General features: G+C 42.3%; 1 pseudogene; it reads right to left on the minus strand.

The window, feature by feature from the left end:
• Positions 1–290: 290 nt before the first annotated feature.
• The window catches only part of LOC115576502 (NACHT, LRR and PYD domains-containing protein 3-like), a 28,721-nt pseudogene continuing 8,626 nt past the window's right edge, over positions 291–20,385 (minus strand).

The raw sequence follows: 20,385 nt of genomic DNA on the forward strand, positions 1-20,385 counted from the left end.
GATTGATTGATTGATTGATCCTGAGCTGATGAATCAGTCTTAAATGAATCACTTTCTTTGAGCATTTCACTTCTTTTGACCACAAAATAATTGTGTGAAAACCTCGAGGATTTGGACTCAGAACTTTAACAGTGGAAGCGACGTCATCAGATACTCGTCCTTCCTTTCTTACTGGTTCTGACTCCAGGCTTGAACCCACGACCTCAGAACTTCACAGAACTTCTTCAGCTCACTGAGCCGTCGAGTCGGCAGCTTATTGGTTCTGTGTGGACTATTTGGTCTCCGGCTCTTCAGTCCGTTGCCTGCTGTTGGACTTTAAAACTGCTCTGTAACAAGTGGAGCCACCGGGTCAGACAGAGAAAGACTTTTCTCACAGCTGTTTAGTTTCACGGACAAGATTCAAATCCAACAAACGTCCTGAAAATACAGCCGGACTTCAACAGCCACAAAGAGCCGGAATTCAAAACAACACGTGACAGAAAGTACAAGTCAATGCAATTTACACAATTTAATGGACGAAGTTTAAAATGCAAATGAAGAATCTTTTCAATCAGTTTGAATAATTTTGTACAAAGTTCACTGATGAATTTATGACAAGAAGCTGAAAGATTGATGTGACTGTGATCCTGTACAGACTCAACTGTTCAGCACTGACAATGTTTCTGTGACAGGAGGAGACTCTGCACACTAAACACCACACAGACACACTGAGGAACCAGGACTGGACCAGAAAAACCCAAATCCAGGATAAAGAGGTTCAGTGAATGTGGTGTTGAAGGTGTGGAGGTGGATCAGTGAGTCAGAGGAGACTCTGTAGAAGGACAGAGTGCCAGCAGGACAGTCCACATACACTGCTACTCTACCAGAGGAGGAGGAGGAGGAGGAGATGAGTGTTTCTCTGTTATTGTGACAGACATAGTAACGACCATCATCAAAGCATCTCAGACTCCAGGACTGATCATTCCGTCCAAACACACAGTCTTCACTGTCTCCTTTCCTTCTGATTTTTCTGTAACTCACTGATATAGAAACATCTCCTCTCCATTCGACCTCCCAGTAACAGCGACCAGTTAGACCAGTTCTACACAGCAGCTGAGGCCACGACCAGGACTCAAACCTCTCTGGATGATCAGGATATGACTGATCCTCCTCCACACGTGTCATCTTCCTGTTGTTGTCAGACAGTTTGATCTTTCTGCCGACTGTGTTTGTGTCGACTGTGAGCTCACAGGAATCTGATGGAGAGAAAAAGACACAACACAGCTGCAGTTATTAATGCGTCATCAGTGTGATGATGACATCACAGATGTGAATGAGTGATGTCACAGTGTTTTCATGAATGAAAGTAAAAAGACACTCACACTTCCTCAGACCTGGTGTCAACCATCGGACTCCAGCAGGCTCCACCCTGAAAGGAGGAGGGGGGTCAGAGCAGCACATCCTCTTTCAGCATGCAAACATGGACATGACATGACTCTCATACACAGAAACACAATCTGTCCATCAGGCTGCTTCTCCCTGTTCTCCCTGAACCTCTTCACCTCTGCCACTCTCCTTACACACTGAGAGTGAGCCACAGGATGTTGGTGTGTGTGAAAGAGGACGACAACATCTGAGAACACACACAAACCTCCTGTTGGATTTATCACTTCATCTTTATTTTATTGGATGTTGTTGCTGTTTCCTGTGGGCGACCTTACGCTTGCTGTTTGATCCAATGTCAACTTGTGCTTATGTTTCTATATTATAGGACTTTTGTATTTGGACATCAGAACTTTTGAGGTCCGATTCCTGTTTGCAGCTTTGAGGGCTTTTCTGAATCTCACCTGCACAGTCTGCTTTTTGTTCTTGCTGTGTTTCTGCTGCTTTGTTTTACGGAGCAAAGAAACAAATACAATTTATCCGTAATAAATCAATCAGAAAACATTGGACGTTGGTTCCCGACCTCTGCCACAAAACCAAGTGACAGAGACTCCCAGACTGTTTCCCTCCAGAACCTCACAAGTGTCACTGAACCTGTTTGTGATAGAAACAGTTTCATGGTTTCATGTGTTGACATGTTCATGTTACTATAGTTTGGTGCTGGATTGATATCTGATGTATATTACAGCAGTAATAGTTACTGTGAGGAGAACTTCATGTCATGTTTGATGCCATTAAAAGCAGAAACAATGACAGAAAATGTCTCTTAGTCTGAAATCTGCTGTGGTGAACATGATGTGTCCAGATGTGACCAGATAGATAGCCATTGGACGCTGTAACGGAACCGGGCCGCAACCGCAATACGATAGAGCAGGATCTGGCCCGGCTCCGCCTCACGGACTCGTTCCTGAGTCCAAACGCACATCGGGCCGAAGCCGTTTCGGATCTGTTTTTCGGGGTTGTTGCGGATATGTGCCAGGGCCGTTCCAGCGCCGCCTGATCATTGTGTTACAGATGCGGAACAGGTCCGTAAAACGACTCCGCTTACCGGACCAGTGCCAGATGTGATACGATTCTGCTTAAATCACCACCGAAATTAACTTTTGCCTTATTTTCGGCATTTTTGTCAGTTAGTGTAGGTGTAACCCTCTTGTTCAGTTCGGGTCAGTAGAGACAACACACAGGCTATAGTCAGGTTCACGGAATTTATTCTGACAACAGAGAAACAGCTGATGGTTACTGACGGAGACACCAAGCAGCTCCTTCCCCTATACATTACACAAAATACAATAAATACAATAAATAAACCTTAATAAACTGAAACTATATAGGAATGAACGGTGAACAGCTAAAACAAACGAAATTAAAGATGACAACACTTAATAACCGTTACAAAACATGACAAAATCAAACACGAAACGTTAGCTATATGCTCAAGTGTTATCTTAAATCTAAGTTTAAAAAGGATAATTAATAAAAAAACACACGGAGCTGTTGACAGTATGTACCACACACACACACACACAGCGGACAAACATAGAAGGGGATGAGCTGTAGCTTTACCGTTGCTAAGCAACCACCAGCTGTCAAAATAAATAACATACCAGTAAAAAGCCTCGCATTAAAATAAAATAAAAGCCAGCAGCACAATAACTTGCTGACTAAACAAAACAAAAAAAGATTTAAAGAATAAATTAATTAATTTGACGAACTTCATATTTACAACCCTGTTGCATGTAAGATAGGCTAATAGGCTACATTTTGCACAGTCTGTGGAATGTCCAAAAAAAACAAAAACAAAACATTTTCACTACAAGGCCTATAACTAAATAAAAAGCTTGACATGACTTGTTAAGGTTTCAGTTGGAGCAATGAAATCTCAAACGTATAGGCTGATTGGCCTCAAATCTAGGACAAGACACTATCTGGCCCATGTTTGCATATCAAATGACTATAACTATATCAAAACGACGTGAACAAAGTCAACAAACAGAACGTATTAATGACCACTGGTGGATGGCGTCAACCAAGAGAAGCCTCAGGTGAGGTTTTCATATTGTTGCTGTTGCTGCTGGCCTGCCAGCCTCTCCTGGCGCCCGCCGCTCCTATCTGTTGACGGGGCAAACCAGCGTATCACATGCGCCCAGATCTCTGCTTCCGTCGCCTTTGCCTTCAGTGAGCATTTGCGCACTGCACCTGAAGATTGAAGATGAATGAAGATTAGCCCATCATTCTAATTACTATAAGGCTTACTATAAGGCTCCTCAAAGGCATGCGTGTTGTTGCAATTCCCAAGTTCACGTCTGTATTCTTTCCCATTCTGTGCAGAGAGGAGGTTGAATATAGCCTACAGTAGTTCGCATTCACAGACCACCTCAACTTTGTTTAAAGCATAGCATGTAGCTTGGAATGAATACAGGGCCGACTATCATGATCATGAGCAGAGCAATTCACATAGCTTAGGCTGTTTGCGTAGCCTACAGACAGATTGAAGCCATGAGGATTCTCTCTCTCTCTCTCTCTCTCTCAATTCAATTCAATTCAATTCAAATGGCTTTATTGGCATGACGTAACATCGTACATATTGCCAAAGCAAGCTCTCTCTCTCTCTCTTCAATTCAATTCAAAGAGCTTTATTGGCATGAGGTAACACCGCACATATTGCCAAAGCAAGCATTTAGAATTCAAAATAATAATAACAATAAAGGAGAACAATATTTACAATAAATGAGTTATACTGTATGTATAATATGTATAACTTATGATTTGACTCAGTCATAGTCACATCAGGACTGTAATAACAAAAATAAGAAAACAACAAACAAACAAGCAAATAAACAAAAAAAAATAAAAATAAAAAAATGATTGTCACTTCCTGTCTCTCAGTCTATGGCAGGCACAAAGACTGTGGAAGTCTGTGTGTGTGTCTGTGTGTGCGTGTGTGTGTGTGTGGGTGAGTGTAAGTGTGTGTGTGGGTGAGTGTAAGTGTGTGTGTGTGTGTGTGTGTGTGTGCGTGTGCGTGTGCGTGTGTGTGTGTGTGTGTGTGTGTGTTGGTGAGTGTAAGTGTGTGTGTGTGTGTGTGTGTGCGTGTGTGTGCATTTATGTTGATACGAAAAATAAGTAAATAAATAAATGAATAAGTAAGAGTGAAACAATTAAAAACAAATACAAAGAAGTAAATTCTGAGTAGTTTCTCAGGTTCCACTGGCTGTCCTCAGGTCGTGACATGAGATGATGAATTTGGCTGCAATGTTCTCACATTTGGGTATTTCCCCAAGTAAATATGGGAGTTTCTCCATGTTTGTTGTGTGTTCAAATTCAGGGTGTATTTGTATTATTTTGGGAAAGTGTTGATTTCTCAGAGCCTGGTATTTGGGGCACGAGGTGAGGAAGTGCAGTTCTGACTCGACCTCTTGTCGGTCACAGTGGGAGCAGAGTCTCTCCTCCTCTGGCAGCCAGCTCTGTCTGTGCCGACCCTTCTCTACAGCCAGGCTGTGTTCGCTGAGTCTGTACATAGTCAAGGCTTTTCTTAATTTAGGATCTGTTACTGTGCTCAGATAATTTGCTAACGCAAAGTTTCTTTTTAGGGTCAGATAACATTTTAATTTACTCTGTCTTTTAGTTGTTTCCTTCCAGTATGCGATGTAGATTTCTTTTTGTTGGTTGATAATTTGGTTTGGTCTGATTGGCTTGGTGTTGAGGTCCCGAGGCTGTCCGGGCCGTGTTGGGTTGTCTGGACAGAACCTCAGGACCAGCTGGCTGAGGGGACTCTTCTCTGGCTTCAGCTCTTGGCAGGTTAAGGCTTTGTGGTGGTATGTGTGGGGGTCACTAGATTTTAGGTGATTGTAAAATTTAATTGCTCTTTTTTGTATTTTCAATATGAGGGGGAATTGGCCGAGTTCTGCTCTACATGCATTGTTTGGTGTTTTTCTCTGGACGTGCATGATGTTCTTACAGAACTCTGTGTGGAAAGATTCTATTATTGTTTTGTCCCATTTGTCAAATTCATGGTTTAGTTTTGGTCCCCAAATTTCACTGCCATAGAGAATTATTGGTTCTAATACAAATTGGAAAATTTTAAGCCAGATTTTAATTGGAATGTCCAGTTTGATATTTCTTCTAATTGCATAGAAAGCCCTCCTTGCTTTGTCTCTCAGATCTTTCACAGCCAAGTTGAAGCTTCCTGTGGAGCTTATGTTGAGGCCAAGGTATGTGTAGTTTTTTGTATGCTGTAATTTAGTGGTGTCCAAATAGAAATTGTGTGTGTTGTCCTGACTTCTGGACTGCTTCTGGAAGATCATAATTTTGGTTTTCTTTGGGTTGACTGTCAGAGCCCAGGACTGACAGAATGTATGCAGGAGGTTGAGGTGCTGCTGTAGACCTTCTTTGGTTGGTGACAGCAACACCAGGTCATCTGCGTACAGGAGACCCTTAACTTCTGTACCATTCAGATTGAGACCAGGTGACGTGGATTGATCTAATTGACATGCAAATTCATTGATGTATAAATTGAACAGGATTGGACTGAGGTTGCATCCCTGCCTCACCCCACGACCTTGGGGAAAGAAGGCTGTTTGTTTGTCTCCTATTTTAACTGCACATTTACTGTTTGTGTACATAGATTTGATTACATCATATGTTTTTCCTCCAATGCCACTGTTGAGCAGTCTGTAGAAAAGACCCTCATGCCAGATGGAATCAAAGGCCTTTGTGAAGTCAACAAAACATGCGTAGGCCTTTCCTTTCTTCTTGTCTAATTCTTGCTCAATCAGGGTGTGGAGGGTATAGATGTGATCTGTTGTCCGAAAATTTGGTAAGAATCCAATCTGGCATTTATTCAAAACATTTTGGTCATTGATAAAACTGATAAGTCTTTTATTAATAATGTTGCAAAAGGTTTTTCCCAGGTTACTATTTACACAGATTCCACGGTAATTATTAGGGTCATATTTATCTCCATTTTTATAAAGTGGTGTTATTAAACCTTTATTCCATATGTCAGGAAAAGTGCCAACTGCTAGAATTATATTAAAAAGTTTGAGTATAGCCAATTTTAATTTATGATCAGAATATTTGATCATTTCGTTTAGGATGCTGTCGACTCCGCAGGCCTTTTTAGCTTTCAGGGATTGGATGCTTTCCGTCAGTTCCTGCTCTGTTATTGAAGCATCTAGAGGGTTCTGGTTGTCTTTAATTGCTAATTCTAAAGTTTTCCACTTGGCGTGTGTTTTGTTTTGGTCACTGTTCTTTGCAAAATTGCTGTATAATTCAGTAAAATAATTCATCCAAATGCTGCCATTTTGTATTGCCAATTGATCTTGTTGTGTTTTGTTTAGAGTGTTCCACTTCTGCCAGAACTGATTTGACTCTAAAGATTCTTCTATTTCAGAGAGCTGGGTTCTGGTCTGTAGTTCTTTCTTAGCTCTCAGTGTGTGTTTGTATTGTTTTAAGGTGTCGTGGTAACGAAGGCGTATATTTTGGTTATTTGGGTCTCTATGTTTTTCGTTTGATAACTTTCTTAAAGTTTTCCTTATATTTTTGCAGTCGCTGTCAAACCATTTGTTATTGTGTGTCTGTTTTGGTTTATGATTAGATGTTTTCAAGTTTGATAACTTTGCCAATTTATCAAAAATTGCGTTAATTTTGCCCACAGCAGTGTTTACACCATCATTATTATGGGGAAATATTTCAGAAAGAAATAAATCGATTGAATATTGGATTTTGGAATTTTCAAATGCCTTTTGGTAGCTCTCCATGCTGTCTGATTTCCATGTGTATGAATGTGTGGTGTTGTACAGTTCACTGGGTTTAGAGGCCTCATAGTTATTGTGTTCCCTCTTCAGGTAGACTGTGATCTTGCTGTGGTCCGAGAGGGGTGTGAGTGGGTTGACTGTGAAAGCTCTGAGAGACATTGGGTCCAGATCTGTTATTGCATAGTCTACCGTACTACTGCCAAGAGCTGAACTAAATGTGTAACGGCCCAGAGAGTCTCCTCGTAACCTACCATTGACTATATACAGACCCAGCGTGCGGCAGAGCTGTAAAAGCTGGGTACCGCTTGTGTTGGTAATTTTATCAAAATTGTGTCTTGGGGGGAGTTCGGGGAGAGGAAAGCAGGTTTTTCTCCAGGTAGGCCTGAGTGCTGATCTCCCTGGATGTTTATAGTGTCAGCTTTCTCTCCAGTTCTAGCATTCAGGTCCCCACAGATTAGCACATTTCCTAAAGTTTTAAATTGGTTTATTTCCCCCTCTAGAGTGGAAAAAATATCTTCGTTGTAGTATGGAGATTCTGAGGGGGGTATGTAAATAGCACATAGGTAGACATGTTGGTCTGCACATATTATTTCTTTGCTAATTTTCAGCCAAATATGGGATTCTACTTTTTTGATTATTTCAATTGAGTGGGTTAGTTCTGATCTATACCAAATGATCATGCCTCCTGAGTCCCTACCCTGGGTTACTGTTTGGAGTTTAATTGATGGAATAATAATCTCGACGAAACCGTAAGGACAACCAGTGGAACTGTCTCCTCTGTACCATGTCTCTTGTAAGACGGTGATATCAGAGTCTTTTACTTCTCTAATAAAATCTGGATTTTGGCTTTTTAAACCAAAAGCAGATGATCTAAGGCCTTGAATGTTCCAACATGTTATTTGAAAGGATTTCATATTTGAATGTGTTCTGTTTTAAAAATAAGATAAACACTAAAACAAATAATAAATTACCAAAAACAAGAAATAAACAATTAAATGTGATTAAATAAGAGATGTTGGGGGATAGTTTAGAGTGTGTGATGTATGATGTATGTATGTATGTATGTATATGAGTTTATCTCAAACATTTCACGATTCTGTCTCTGCTCATCTATTACTTAGCTATGAGGTTAGAGCAGAGCAGGTGTAGCATGTACTGTATCTCCCTGAGGTCACCAGTGGGGGGTGGGGGTGCCGCTCCTCTCACAACCTCAGCATAGTTCTGTCCAGTAGGCTGGGGTGCCTGTAGAGCTGGCTGTACTGCTGGAAGTAGGCGGGGGGGAGGGGGTCTAGGTTGTGGGGGCCTGTGTTGACTTGGTTGCAGGGTGTGTTGGTGATGGTGGTGATCTTGCGAGGGCCGGAGTGTTCTCGGTGTCCTTGCTGCTAGTCTGGGCTGGTGGTGTCTAGGAGCTATGGGAGGTCTTGGAGGTCTAGAAGGTCTGGGTGGGGTCTGTGCTGGCCGATTGCTACTCTGAGCGGTGGTGAGGTTCCTGCTGAAGGCGATGTCCTTCAGGGTCTTGGCCAGGATGGGGACTGCTTCTCTGTATAGGTGTACGTGGTCATACAGGCAGTCTGGACCTAGTGTTGGGTGGTGAGCCAGGAACACGTTGGGTTTTAGGGCACAGTCCCTGGAGACGCTGGCGTTCACCCTGTGTATAGTGTGGGGGTGGAAGTCTCTTCTTGGCAGGAGGGTGGAGATGATGATTTTGCTGGTTGGGAAGGTGGTGGAGGCTTTTTCAATAATTCTCCTGAGTGAGTCTGCCACTCTCTCCTGTTGGGACCTTAGGTCGTTGGTGCCTGTGTGGATGATTATGTGGCTGGGGGATCCCAGCTCAGCCACGGTCAAGAGCTCCAGGGCTCTCTGGGTGTTAGGGCACCAGATCTTCTCGACTCTGTGTCTTGGGAAAAGAGTCTGTTCATCTAGAAACTTCCCGTTGGAGTCCATGAGCAGGATGATTTCAGCCCTTCTGCCTCTGTGTGCCTGTGCAGTCTCAGTGGAGTGTGGAGTTGAATCCACTGGTGCTGGGGTGTGAGCATGGCTGTGGCTGGAGGCTGAAGCTTGTTGAGGTAGGTGGGGTGAGCTCCCAGGGGTAGGGCTGTGCGGAGGCTGAGCAGGTGCAGGGCTGGTTTGGGTGGGGATGGTCTGGCTCTGAGGGGTGGCTGTGGGTAGACAGCATTGTGTTCTCAGGCTCTCCTGTAGACTGAGCAGAGTTCTGTCCCTCTCCAGCAGCTCTTCTCTTAGTGCTGCTATCTCTGCCCTACAGCTGTCTCTGTCGCTTCTCAGTTGCTTCACCTCCTCACTGAGGTAGTCCAGCTGTCTGTTATGACTGGCTCTGTCCTGATGAAACTCTCTCAACCGAGCGTTGAGTATGTCCTCCTGTTCTCTCCTGAAGATGGTCAGGGTATCCTGGAAGGAGGGAGAGTTAGGCTGCTGTTGGTCCAGCTGCTCCCTGAGCTGTACCAGCTCTATCTCCATCTGGGAGAACTGTTCCCTCATGATGTTCAGAGCCTCTGGGTGCTCCAGTAGGGGAGGGTCAGTGTCGGCGTCTGCAGGCTCTCTGTCAGACGTGGGGAAAGAGATGGAGGTTTTGCTTCCATGGGTTGGTGGGGTATTTGTAAGACGTTCCTTCTCCTTTTGAGCCCTGAGTTTCATAGCAGGGGAAGACATCTTCAAACTTTGCCAGGTGTCCTTGTACCATGGCAGTTCCATTTTTAAACAGGTTGACTGTTATGACTGTGTTGTCTGGGTCATTTTCCTCAAACACACTTATCTTCCATCCATTGCAGATCCCTGTTCTTTTTACTGAGGAGTAGTGGGAGCTGATGACATCTAGCCAGGCATAAGCTTCATCAGTGTAGAAGATTAGATTACATGCCCTCCCATCTTTATACAGGTCAAGAAAGAGTGTTTCTGGTCTTTCCCGGAGAACTTGTTGTTTATATTTGCTCCTTGCCGTCTTGCTTTTTACAGCTGGTGGATATTCTATTGTCTCAGAGCAGGTAGACATCATGATACAGCAGTTAACACTCTGAGGTCTGTGAGTTTTTGAACAGGAAAGTTCTGTTGCTACTGCTGCAGGGAGATGCCACTGATGCCGTTGCTAGGCAACTGTCCAACTGTTATTTAGCTAGTGGAAGCTAGTTAGCTGTTAGCTTTAATATTTCAGATGGGATTCTATTTGTAATTAATTTATAATTTAAAGTGTTTAAACTTACTGCCAGTGTCCAGTAGTTTTCACTTAGTCTTCTTGTTTGTTTAGTTGAGTCCTCCTCTGTCCTCCTCTGTCTTCTTCTTTTCTTTTCTTCTAGTTGTTTTGATTGCTTAGGTTAGCAACATTGTATTCAACCAGCTAAAAGTCTTGATCTTTGTCTTGATCTTTGTCTCCAGGGTTATGTTCCAGCTGTTTTTCCTCTCTTTCTCCTCTTTCTCCTCTCTGGCTTGTTCTGTCGACTTCTGTATTCAAGTTCTTTACTATTTTTCAGTGTTTATCTCATTTCTGAACAAAAAACGAAAATATTGTTCAGGAGCTACTCTTAAGCATGTCTGCTCAGTTCGTTACCGTGGTAACTCGGTAACGAAAGAGATTCTCTCTCTCTCTCTCTCTCTCTCTCTCTCTCTCTCTCTCTCTCTCTCTCTCTCTATTGGCATGAATGTAACATAGACAGTGTTGCCAAAGCATAATAATAATGAGATTACATTAAAATAAATAAATACATTTAAAAAATAAATAAATAAAAAGGTACAATAAAAAATTACTTGAAAGTGCGGGGGATGGATGTGTTGGTGGTGGTGTTTTTTAAAACAATTTGGGGTCGGGGTTGATGATAAATGACACTTAAATATTAAATCTGTGTCTATAATAACCACACCCTGACATGTAGATGTGACATCTGTCTTGATTCGTTTAAATATAATATAACATTTATGATAGAAGTCTACTGCAACTGTACTTTTTTTTACCATTAAATGTTATTTTATACATTATCATATTTTATAATGTTCTGTCATGGACTATGTCACTTCACTGCTAACAGAAAAGAGAGTTGCTCACTGCCAGGTGCAGCTTCTTATCTTGATCTGCAGTCTCTGTTAATTTTTTGTCATGATTGTTATTATTAGTACTTAGATTATCAAAAATCACAGTTACATGTCAGGATGTGGTTATTATAGACAGATTAAATATTTAACTGTCATATGTCATCACAGTAACAGCGTTACATACATTAGCAGCTGTAAACACATAAAAACATTATAAAACACATCATGTGGTTTTGTGTCGACCTGTATACTGAACGTATCAGGAATAATCATCAGAGAACGTTACAGACATTGTTTTTGGTTGCTCTCCGTTTCCAGAGAATTCACAGAGAAGCTGGAGAAGTTTGTGACATTTTCATCCCGGATTTTTGTGAGGAGGGAATTAAACGCCTGTCCCAAATAAACGCCTGGTCTGTTAAGTGGTTGAGACAAATACACGCCCGGCTATTATTTGGTATTTTACGGTAGATCCCGCCTCAACAGCACGAGCTGAACAATAAATCTAACAGCAAGAGAGGCGGGACTTAAGGCAGAACAGCCAATCATCAGCCGGTCAGCAAAGCCGGTGTCATGTTTGAAGCAGCAACAGGAGAGGGAGGAGAGGAGGCAGCTGCAGTGAGAGCAGACACAGAGCGGCCAGAGAAAGTGACTCCGGCCGCAGTAAGGCGTTTGTGCAAAACTGCAGAAAAACTGCAGACAAAGTGTGGGTGTTGAACCCACTCACCGGGACAAGTGTGGCTGTTAAAACACACACATCCCCCACGGGTGCGACGCCCCTGTGCAGAATGACGATATAAGCCATACACGCGTCGTTTTGATTGTAATTGTAGGCTACCAGCTAAACATCATCTGACAGTGTCACTGATGCCACAATCTGCAGCTAGCACTAAGTTCTCTGACCGCCTCACAGCAGAGGGCTGTGAGGATCCAGCAAGGTATTTCTTCTGCAAGTTCAAGGAGGCGGTTAGAGATCTACATAAGCTGCAGGTTGTAGCATCAGTGACAGTGAACTGATGGCAAGCTGGCAGCATAACGTTACAATTGCAGTTAAAACGAGTGTTTAAATGGTTGGTCAAAGTGTAAAATTAAGCTCACAATGATGCAATGAAATCGTAAGTTAGGCTACATGTCGTTTTCGTGAATGTGCGCCTGCAATTCTCAGCGCTATAACAGGAAAAAGCAAAGACCACCTTTTAAAAATCAGCACATTCGCGCAAATCTGTGCCATGATATTAAAAATTCATTCGGTTAGCCTAAAACTAGGTCTATTCTGTGCAACACTTTTCACAAGCAGATGCGGCTTTAACGTCAAACGGCTAGCTAACACCGACTCCATTGTGGTGAACAAATGGTTAACAGCCCTTTAACTTGCTATCTACAAAGCCAACAGCATTTCAGTTGCACAATGCATTTAAGGTATAGACAGTAAATTAGAATAAACACATAGAAACTTACGTGTGGTAGCCATGGTCAGTTCGAAATGTCCGATCAGAAGAACAGATAGATCCGGTGTGAGCATAGGTCCGATGATTTCTTTTCGCGCTTCTGGCTGAGGTCCGTATTACGGAGGTGGGCCGTATCTGTATGACGACAGTCCAGCGAGACCAACGGTCACTTGGCACTTTTTCCGCTGTCGTAAGACGGACCTGAAACGGACCTGTGCCAATGTCAGCATCTCTCTCTCTTCTCTCCTGGGGTCACACAGAGGCGGGCCGTACTATTAGGCAAACCAGGCATTTGCCTGGAGCCCCATACAAAATGCCCTTCTCTATTTTGTCCCCATATTTATTGTTTTTATAAACATCTCTTCACAATAGTAGCATCGGGATGTCTAATTTGATCAATTACTCATGTTTTGACGGTCTTTCTGCCAACCGTGCCCCCCAGTCTGCACTACATGGACTATTCCAAAAAAGTTTGGCTTTAACATTATTTTTTACTTTACTTAACTAGTAAGAACAAATACTAGATAACTGCAAGGATGAATGTTTTTCTGTATGAATGTAGGCTGTGAGATAGGCCTATACTAAAATAACCGGTCTGTCCAACTATTTCTATAGCTGGGACATTTTAAATGGGCCAAATACATTGTTAAATGCAGTTGGCTCAAATCTGTATCACAGATTCGGGCCACACCAGTGAAGCCTATGTCAAATAGTGTCGGCTAAAATCCATATTGCAGATATGGGCCAGAGCAGTTTTTAGCCTTTGTTGAATGCAGTCGGCTCAGACCTGTATCACGGATTCGGGCCACATCAGTGTAGCCTATGTGAAAACAGTGTCGGCTCGGATATGGATTGCAGATTTGGACCAATTCAGTGTCAGAGACAGCTAATGTCTTCCGGTAACCTGCTGGAAAAGTGACATGGGCCAGATCTGTAAAGCGATAGAAATACGACACTGATGGCAGTTGGAATGTTTAAGCTGAAACCTCTATCTGGCACGGATCTGGTCCACTATCAGAAAACGTATCTGAGCTAGAAACGGAGACAAGGGGCTTAAAACGGATCCGGGCCAAATGTAAAGGTTATCTGGGCGAGGAACATCTGACTATGAAGCCAGGAATCTGTCTTTCTTTCTGTCTGACTGTGGTTCACATGTCTCCGGACATGTTAGCTAACGTTAGCTATCTAGCTAAAAGTTCAAATGAGGCAGGACTCACATGACTAACGACTGTTAGCTAACATTGGCGGCCTTTAGCCAGCTAGCTAACGGCCGCAAACGCTAGCTAACAGTCGCTAGTCATGTGAGTCCTGCCTCATTTGAACTTTTAGCTAGCTAGCTAACGTTAGCGTTAGCTAATGAAGCAGGACTCAAGTGACTAACGGCCGTTAGCTAGCTAGCTACTTCAGAACCCCTCACACATTTTGTTACACTTTGAGACACCAAAAATGAGCGCGCGTGTATTTTGTTTATTTTTGTTTACATGTTATGTGTTTACAACTTGTTTGGAGTCCTGTTGTGGTAAATTCGGTGGGCCATATTTTCCAGAAATTCCATCACTCTTTGCAGCTGTGAAGACCCTCATTTCAGATAAGGTCACAGAGAGCTCAGGCTATGAAGGTGAAAGTGAATATGAGGCCAGTGTTGCTCTACAATCACCACCTCCTTAACCCACGTCTCCCAAACCAACATCAGTAAGTACATTTTTGTAATGATCAATTAAAAACATAAAACATTCTGTCAATGGTGATTTTCTTTGTTTTTATTCCTGTGTTTCTTTCCTTCTTACAATTAATTAGGTGCAACTAGGGAATGAGACTCCACCGGAGTGTCTGACATTGTTGGGAGACTACAACAGCACAACCCACAGTGAAAGGAAAGGCCCGCACCCTTCTGCTGGGCCTGTTCAGCACTGAAGTCCAACCTGATGGCTATATATCTATATCTCATATATATATACATATATACACATATATATATATATATATATATATATATATATATATATATATATATATATATATATATATATATATATATATATATATATATATATAGGCATTAATCCGCAATGATCTTTTATTCTGAAAGTCCTTCCAATAATCAGACTACAGCAGTCTACAAAATAAAAAAAAGCTTCATCTTTTCAATCAAACCTGTATCCATCTGCAGCGTCTTTCACGTTTGTCTGCAATAATCTAGTTTTCACATGGCAGCTTTAAGATACAACACTGGGGCCGAACAATCAACAATCAACATGAGCTGCAGACTCTTGATGATGCTCTGTCTCTGCATCGTGATGCATCTTATAATGGAGACATTTCATCACCTCTAATACATTCATGTTGCTTTTACAATTTATACGTTGTTTGAAAGTGAACTGAACAAGACTAAAGAGGAAAATGTAAGAGCAATGTTTTATTCTTTTAATAAAATGCTGGACATGTAAAAAAAAAAACATCTGCTTTTGTGATTTTATGTGATTAATGGGTTATGAAAATAGTTGTTAGTTGCAGCTCTATAACTTGTGACAACAAACACTACTCTGTGTTGTGTTGGTAGGGAGTGAGTCTCTCTGGTATGTGACAGAGCTACGAGCACGTTGCTGCAGTCACAGTAAAGTGCTGCTGTTATTACTGTAGTCGGACATAAAGTGTGTGGACAGACTCAGTTAGTGACTGAAACCATGTGTTGTTTGCTGCCACAGAAAAGAAATTAAAAGTCCATTCATGCAACGTTTTCACGCCATCTTCCTGCATTCAACACTTCCTATAAATCTTTCAAGATGAAGGTCCTGCCTTATGTAGTTATTTGAAAGCTTTTATTTTGAAGCAGCAAAATCAGGAAACATTGGATTTCCACCAGCTGCACTTTAACAGACTCCAGAACAGCTGAGAGTGAAACTGAGTCAGCAGCTACGAGCCAGGCTGAAGTAAATTACAACAGCATTAAACCAGAAGTCCACCAACGACTGTAGAGATCTGCAGCTCTGCACAGGTCACATATCATGTTAATCAATGGAGCAGATGATTGATCACTGAATGTCTTCTTCTGTCATTTGATTTAGCTGGTGGTGCAAAACACTGAAACTTTCCTGCCCCTGCAGGCTGTTATAATGATAACTACCCAAACGCAGCAGCGGTTCACCAATTCTCTGCCGTTGGTCGCTCACACAGAGTGAAGCAGCTCTGCCTTGATTACAAACTGACGTGTAATTCACACAGAAAGCCGACGCTGCGGCTCCTATAGAGGCGTGACCTACACATCATGATGATGATGTCTGTGTGTTTTTAAGGTGATACCCCATTTTCATTGTCAATCTTAACCCACGAATAGTTTATAATCATTTATACCATGGTCTGGAGGAATACTCGATTCTGATTGGCTGCAGGGTGTCCATTAACCCCTGATATATGGACACCTACTAAGTAGTTCCAGTCAATTTGACTGTTCACCACTGTAAATTAATGCGCTAGCTGGCGTACCAAATCTGAATATTTTATTCTCAGTCCTTCAGTGTCTTATCCTCTGAACACCACAGGGTGGCGACTGTAACACACAAGCTGCAGAAAGTCATTTCCCCTTTAAACTTACTGATACGCGAATAATCCCATATCCCATTCACTGTTCAGCTCTCTGCTTCAGGCTGCGGCCACAGTAATGTTACACACGGCTGGTCATTTGTTCCTGAAAATCTTGCTATTGATTTGGGGACAATGACATGACTGGTTAGTTAGCTAATCGTGTAAGCTAGCATACTGTCAAATTATATTTACTGTTTGTCAACCGTATGCAATGTTATTGACTTTGAATCTTGCTAGCATAGCATTAGCTTTCTGGCTCATCGCTGAGCGGACTAGAATATCTCCCGTTGCCAAGTCGTATTTATGATCTGTCCTATTTACTGGAGGAGTGAACAACGTCTCCGTTGCATAAAAACCTTACGGGAGAGTAATGACTGTTCCAGGTATTAGTCAAACCCTCAGGCGTTACCAGGGAAACTAAGTTATGGCTTGTGAAAAGCTTCATATTTTGACTGTAAAACGCATGAAAATGTAAATTAATGGTCCGAATTTCTTTTCTTTGGCAAGTGACCATGGTATAAGTGGGATAATGCTCTTTGAGGTGTCCATAAACAGGAGTTAATGGGCCTCTGCGTCATCCATTAACTCCTGTTTTGACGCCTCGTTGGGCATTATCCCTTACATGGATGCTGTTATAATGTGTAGGAACATGTCCCTTTTTTAACATCTTTTATATCACAGGAGACGCGATCTTCAGGTCCACACAGACCCCCTCTGATCCACTTTCTCTGACACCCTAATGGCCTGACTCTCTTCCTCCCCCTCCCTCCATTCACACTCTGATGGTGGGTTAAACAACATGTGCTGGGCAATAAACATTTCTTGTGATAAGGGACTGCTGGCTGAGTTCACAAAGGGGGGTTGCCAGACCCCAAAGGATTACCGCTGAGAGTGGGAAGACGACCATTTGTCACCTTAAGTTCCCTCTTACCTGACTTAAATAGGGTCTATGCTAACAGGACACTGGACATTCGAGACTCAGAAAGGTCTCCTTTTACATCTGGATTTTGTTCACTTTGACGGGCTGTTGATAATTCAGGGCGCAGTGGTCACTGAGAAAAACAAGGTCCCAATTTGTTATACCAGACTTGTCATCAACAGATACCCTCCACATCTGGTACGAGCCATCAAAGTGCCACACGTGTGAATTATGACACTCAACCCAGCCCGAGTCTTTCTGCATTCCAAACAGGAGAAAGGAAGAGCCTTGATTTCTGTCTTAATGCTAAAAGGGTATTTAATGTAATCTCATCTTTTACAGGACAAAATATCCTTACTCAGCTGGATGATAACCCAAACATACTTTTTCCCCCTGTTTTCTAAGTTCAAGGAAACTACAGTTAGTAAATTCAGGTTTAATCTCTGAAAGTGTGATGGAGCCACAGCTCCACCTAGTGGTAAGTCCGGATATAGTTAAGAGGAGAGTTTCTGACACAAATGGACTTTATATTTGTACTTATAAATATGATTACCTACCTCCAACATATATTCTTGTACCGAAAGTTAAGCTAACCTTTTCGAAATGTTTTTAAGCCATCAGTGCTGCTAAAATCGTATGCAATTGTGTGTGGGTCTTGTTATAACCAATGACTCCCCTTTTTACTTTATTAGGCAATTCCTGTCATGTTCTTTTCATGTTTATGTAACAAAGGTTGATGTAAAGACCATGGTGGATTTAGGTGAATAAGTCGATCGTGATCTTGAGACGTTACAGCGTTATTATATTTCCTTAAGTAATAAGTTCGCAATATCAGCTGTAATATGAGCCGTGACGTCACCGGAGGAAGTGACGTGACAGTCCGCCCTCAATTCTGCCTTCAGCGTAAGTGTTAAAAGAGCAGACTTCACGTCACTCTTTCTTCTTCTTCTTCTTTTTCGTAACCCTACCTATTTAATCTTTTCTACAACGCGTTTACACTTATAATTTCAAACTTAATCTCCGTACTTTGCTTTGTTCGCGCCTCCGGACTTTTTCTCCGGAGATTTGAGTTGCTCCCAGAACTCTTACCAAGAAACGCGCAGTTATTTTGAAAATAACTTCTTTCCCAAAATCAAAGCGAGAACGAGATTAATCCTTTTTGTATTCTTTTATATCGCCAAGTATTGCAACTCAGTAAGCCAGAAAAGCTATTTTTGTTTTTGTATTAAGTAACTAAGACGGACTCGCCAGGCCAGCGTTTCTTTCCCCGTTATTTTTGTACAAAGACCTAATCGATATATGTTCGGAGCTCCGCAATATCAGCTCAAGAAAGAGACTCTGACCAGAACTCGTGATTATTACAAGTCGGCGCAGTTAACTGCTCAAGAAGCCGTGAAGAAATCCACAGCCTAGAGGAGAAAGAGCCTACAATCGTCTCCGACCGCCTCCAGCGCACACAAGCAAGAACACTGCTGGGCCAGGAGCTGTCCTCAGGTGAACCGAGACGGCATCGCTCTCCAGCGGCTCTGAAACCGCCGCCGCCTCCCTGCACAGAGACGAAGCTACTCCCGGCCGTCCAGAGTCCGGGATCCCGCTCTACGAATAAAAGTAGGCTAAACATTTACACGACAAGAGTCACACTCGAATGAGATCAGAGTTGGTGTTTGTGGAAGCTTCGAATATATATAGATATATCTCACAAATTCAAAGACCTCGCCATATTGCCTCAATAGAATAAACATTAATTCGTAGTGATAAATTACCGGTTACTTACACTAAAACCCACCATCGTTTAGAATTCATCTTGTCCTCATTTTATTTCACAATTTCTGTTAATATTGTCACATATTTGAATTTTTATTTCACATCCTTTATTCTGCATTTATTTAGTAAATAAACATATTTAACCGCATGTCGTTGTCTGTGCTCTTTTAATTTGAGGTGGGAAACCGACGGTATAGTGGAAAGAATTCATGACTTCAGAATAGGAGCAAATTGAAATTCAACAGATCAATTCGAGACTGATCTTTTGTGTTCAAGCCAAACTTGGACAGTTAATATTCTGGCTAGTTCCCTCCGAGCTAGTCGCACAGAGAATCATCGGAGGTGGTGCCCCGTCTAAAGTACAATTGATTACCAGCAATTAATTAACCCTTTTTATCAAAGTAGTGTCTCCTACATATTTATATGGTGCCGTCCGTGTGAGGCCACCTAAAACCACGTTTTCCCACATTAAATGAATGTGCACAGATAAAACATTGGTTGTAATAATCAGAACCCAGGCTGTTTAATGCCACTTGACGGTGTACTGAGTGATTTAATGCGATACTTGACCATATATTCTTAACTGCATATGTAACCTGAATTGTGTGTGAGCATAAAACTCCGCGGAGCCGTGATTGTGCTGTTCGAAACGAAATTAATGTGCACGGATGCTGAGTCATTCGTGAGTGATTAAGAGCTCTCCAACATCGCTGCATGTTGGAATTAACCAGAATCTGCTTGTAAACAGATCAGTGAATTGAAAGGCTGACCAAAGCAGCCGCGCGCTATTGTTTGTCTGGATGCTGGTAACCAGATCCATGACCTTTTTGCATGCATAAGTGTCGCTGTACACTTGAATTGAACCGGTTGGGCGAGATCCAGTGGCTGCGCGACGACAGCATTGGACGATCGTTCCTGAAGTTTTATTAATATCCGCTGCGCGCCGACAGGGACATTAATGGACTCAGACCCTCGCGTTCCCTAAAAACTTGGAGTTGCTAACCAAGTGGGGAACAGCTGTAATATCAGTGAGAGGTTGTGCGTAAAGGTATCACTCTGTGTAGTGTAATACCAAAATTGTTGGCTGTGGCAACAATCCTGTCAGGAAGACAGTGTGTTTTGGCTGATAAAAGAGAGGCGCAGAGACCCTCTACCAGCCAAACTGTGAAATCCAAAGTAAGTGGATAAACTGCTTGTTGCTAGGTAAAAGTTACCAAAGTTGTTTGAAAAACTACTTGTGAAATGCAAGTGCTTGTGGCCGCCGCGCCCAAAGGCTGCCATTGTGTGGAAGAGTGAAATTCTGCCGCTACTGCTGTTGCTGCTGTTACTACAATTTGTGCATGCAAGTGTTCTCCTCAGAGACCAGAACACAGTGAATCAGACTCCTCTGCCCTGAGGGGAGTATATCAGTGGGAGGAGCTAAAGAGCCCGCCTCCTAACTTCTTTTATTGTTGCGCGACTC

This window comes from Sparus aurata, chromosome 24 (genome assembly GCF_900880675.1).
Source record: "Sparus aurata chromosome 24, fSpaAur1.1, whole genome shotgun sequence".
NCBI classification, from domain to species: domain Eukaryota; kingdom Metazoa; phylum Chordata; class Actinopteri; order Spariformes; family Sparidae; genus Sparus; species Sparus aurata.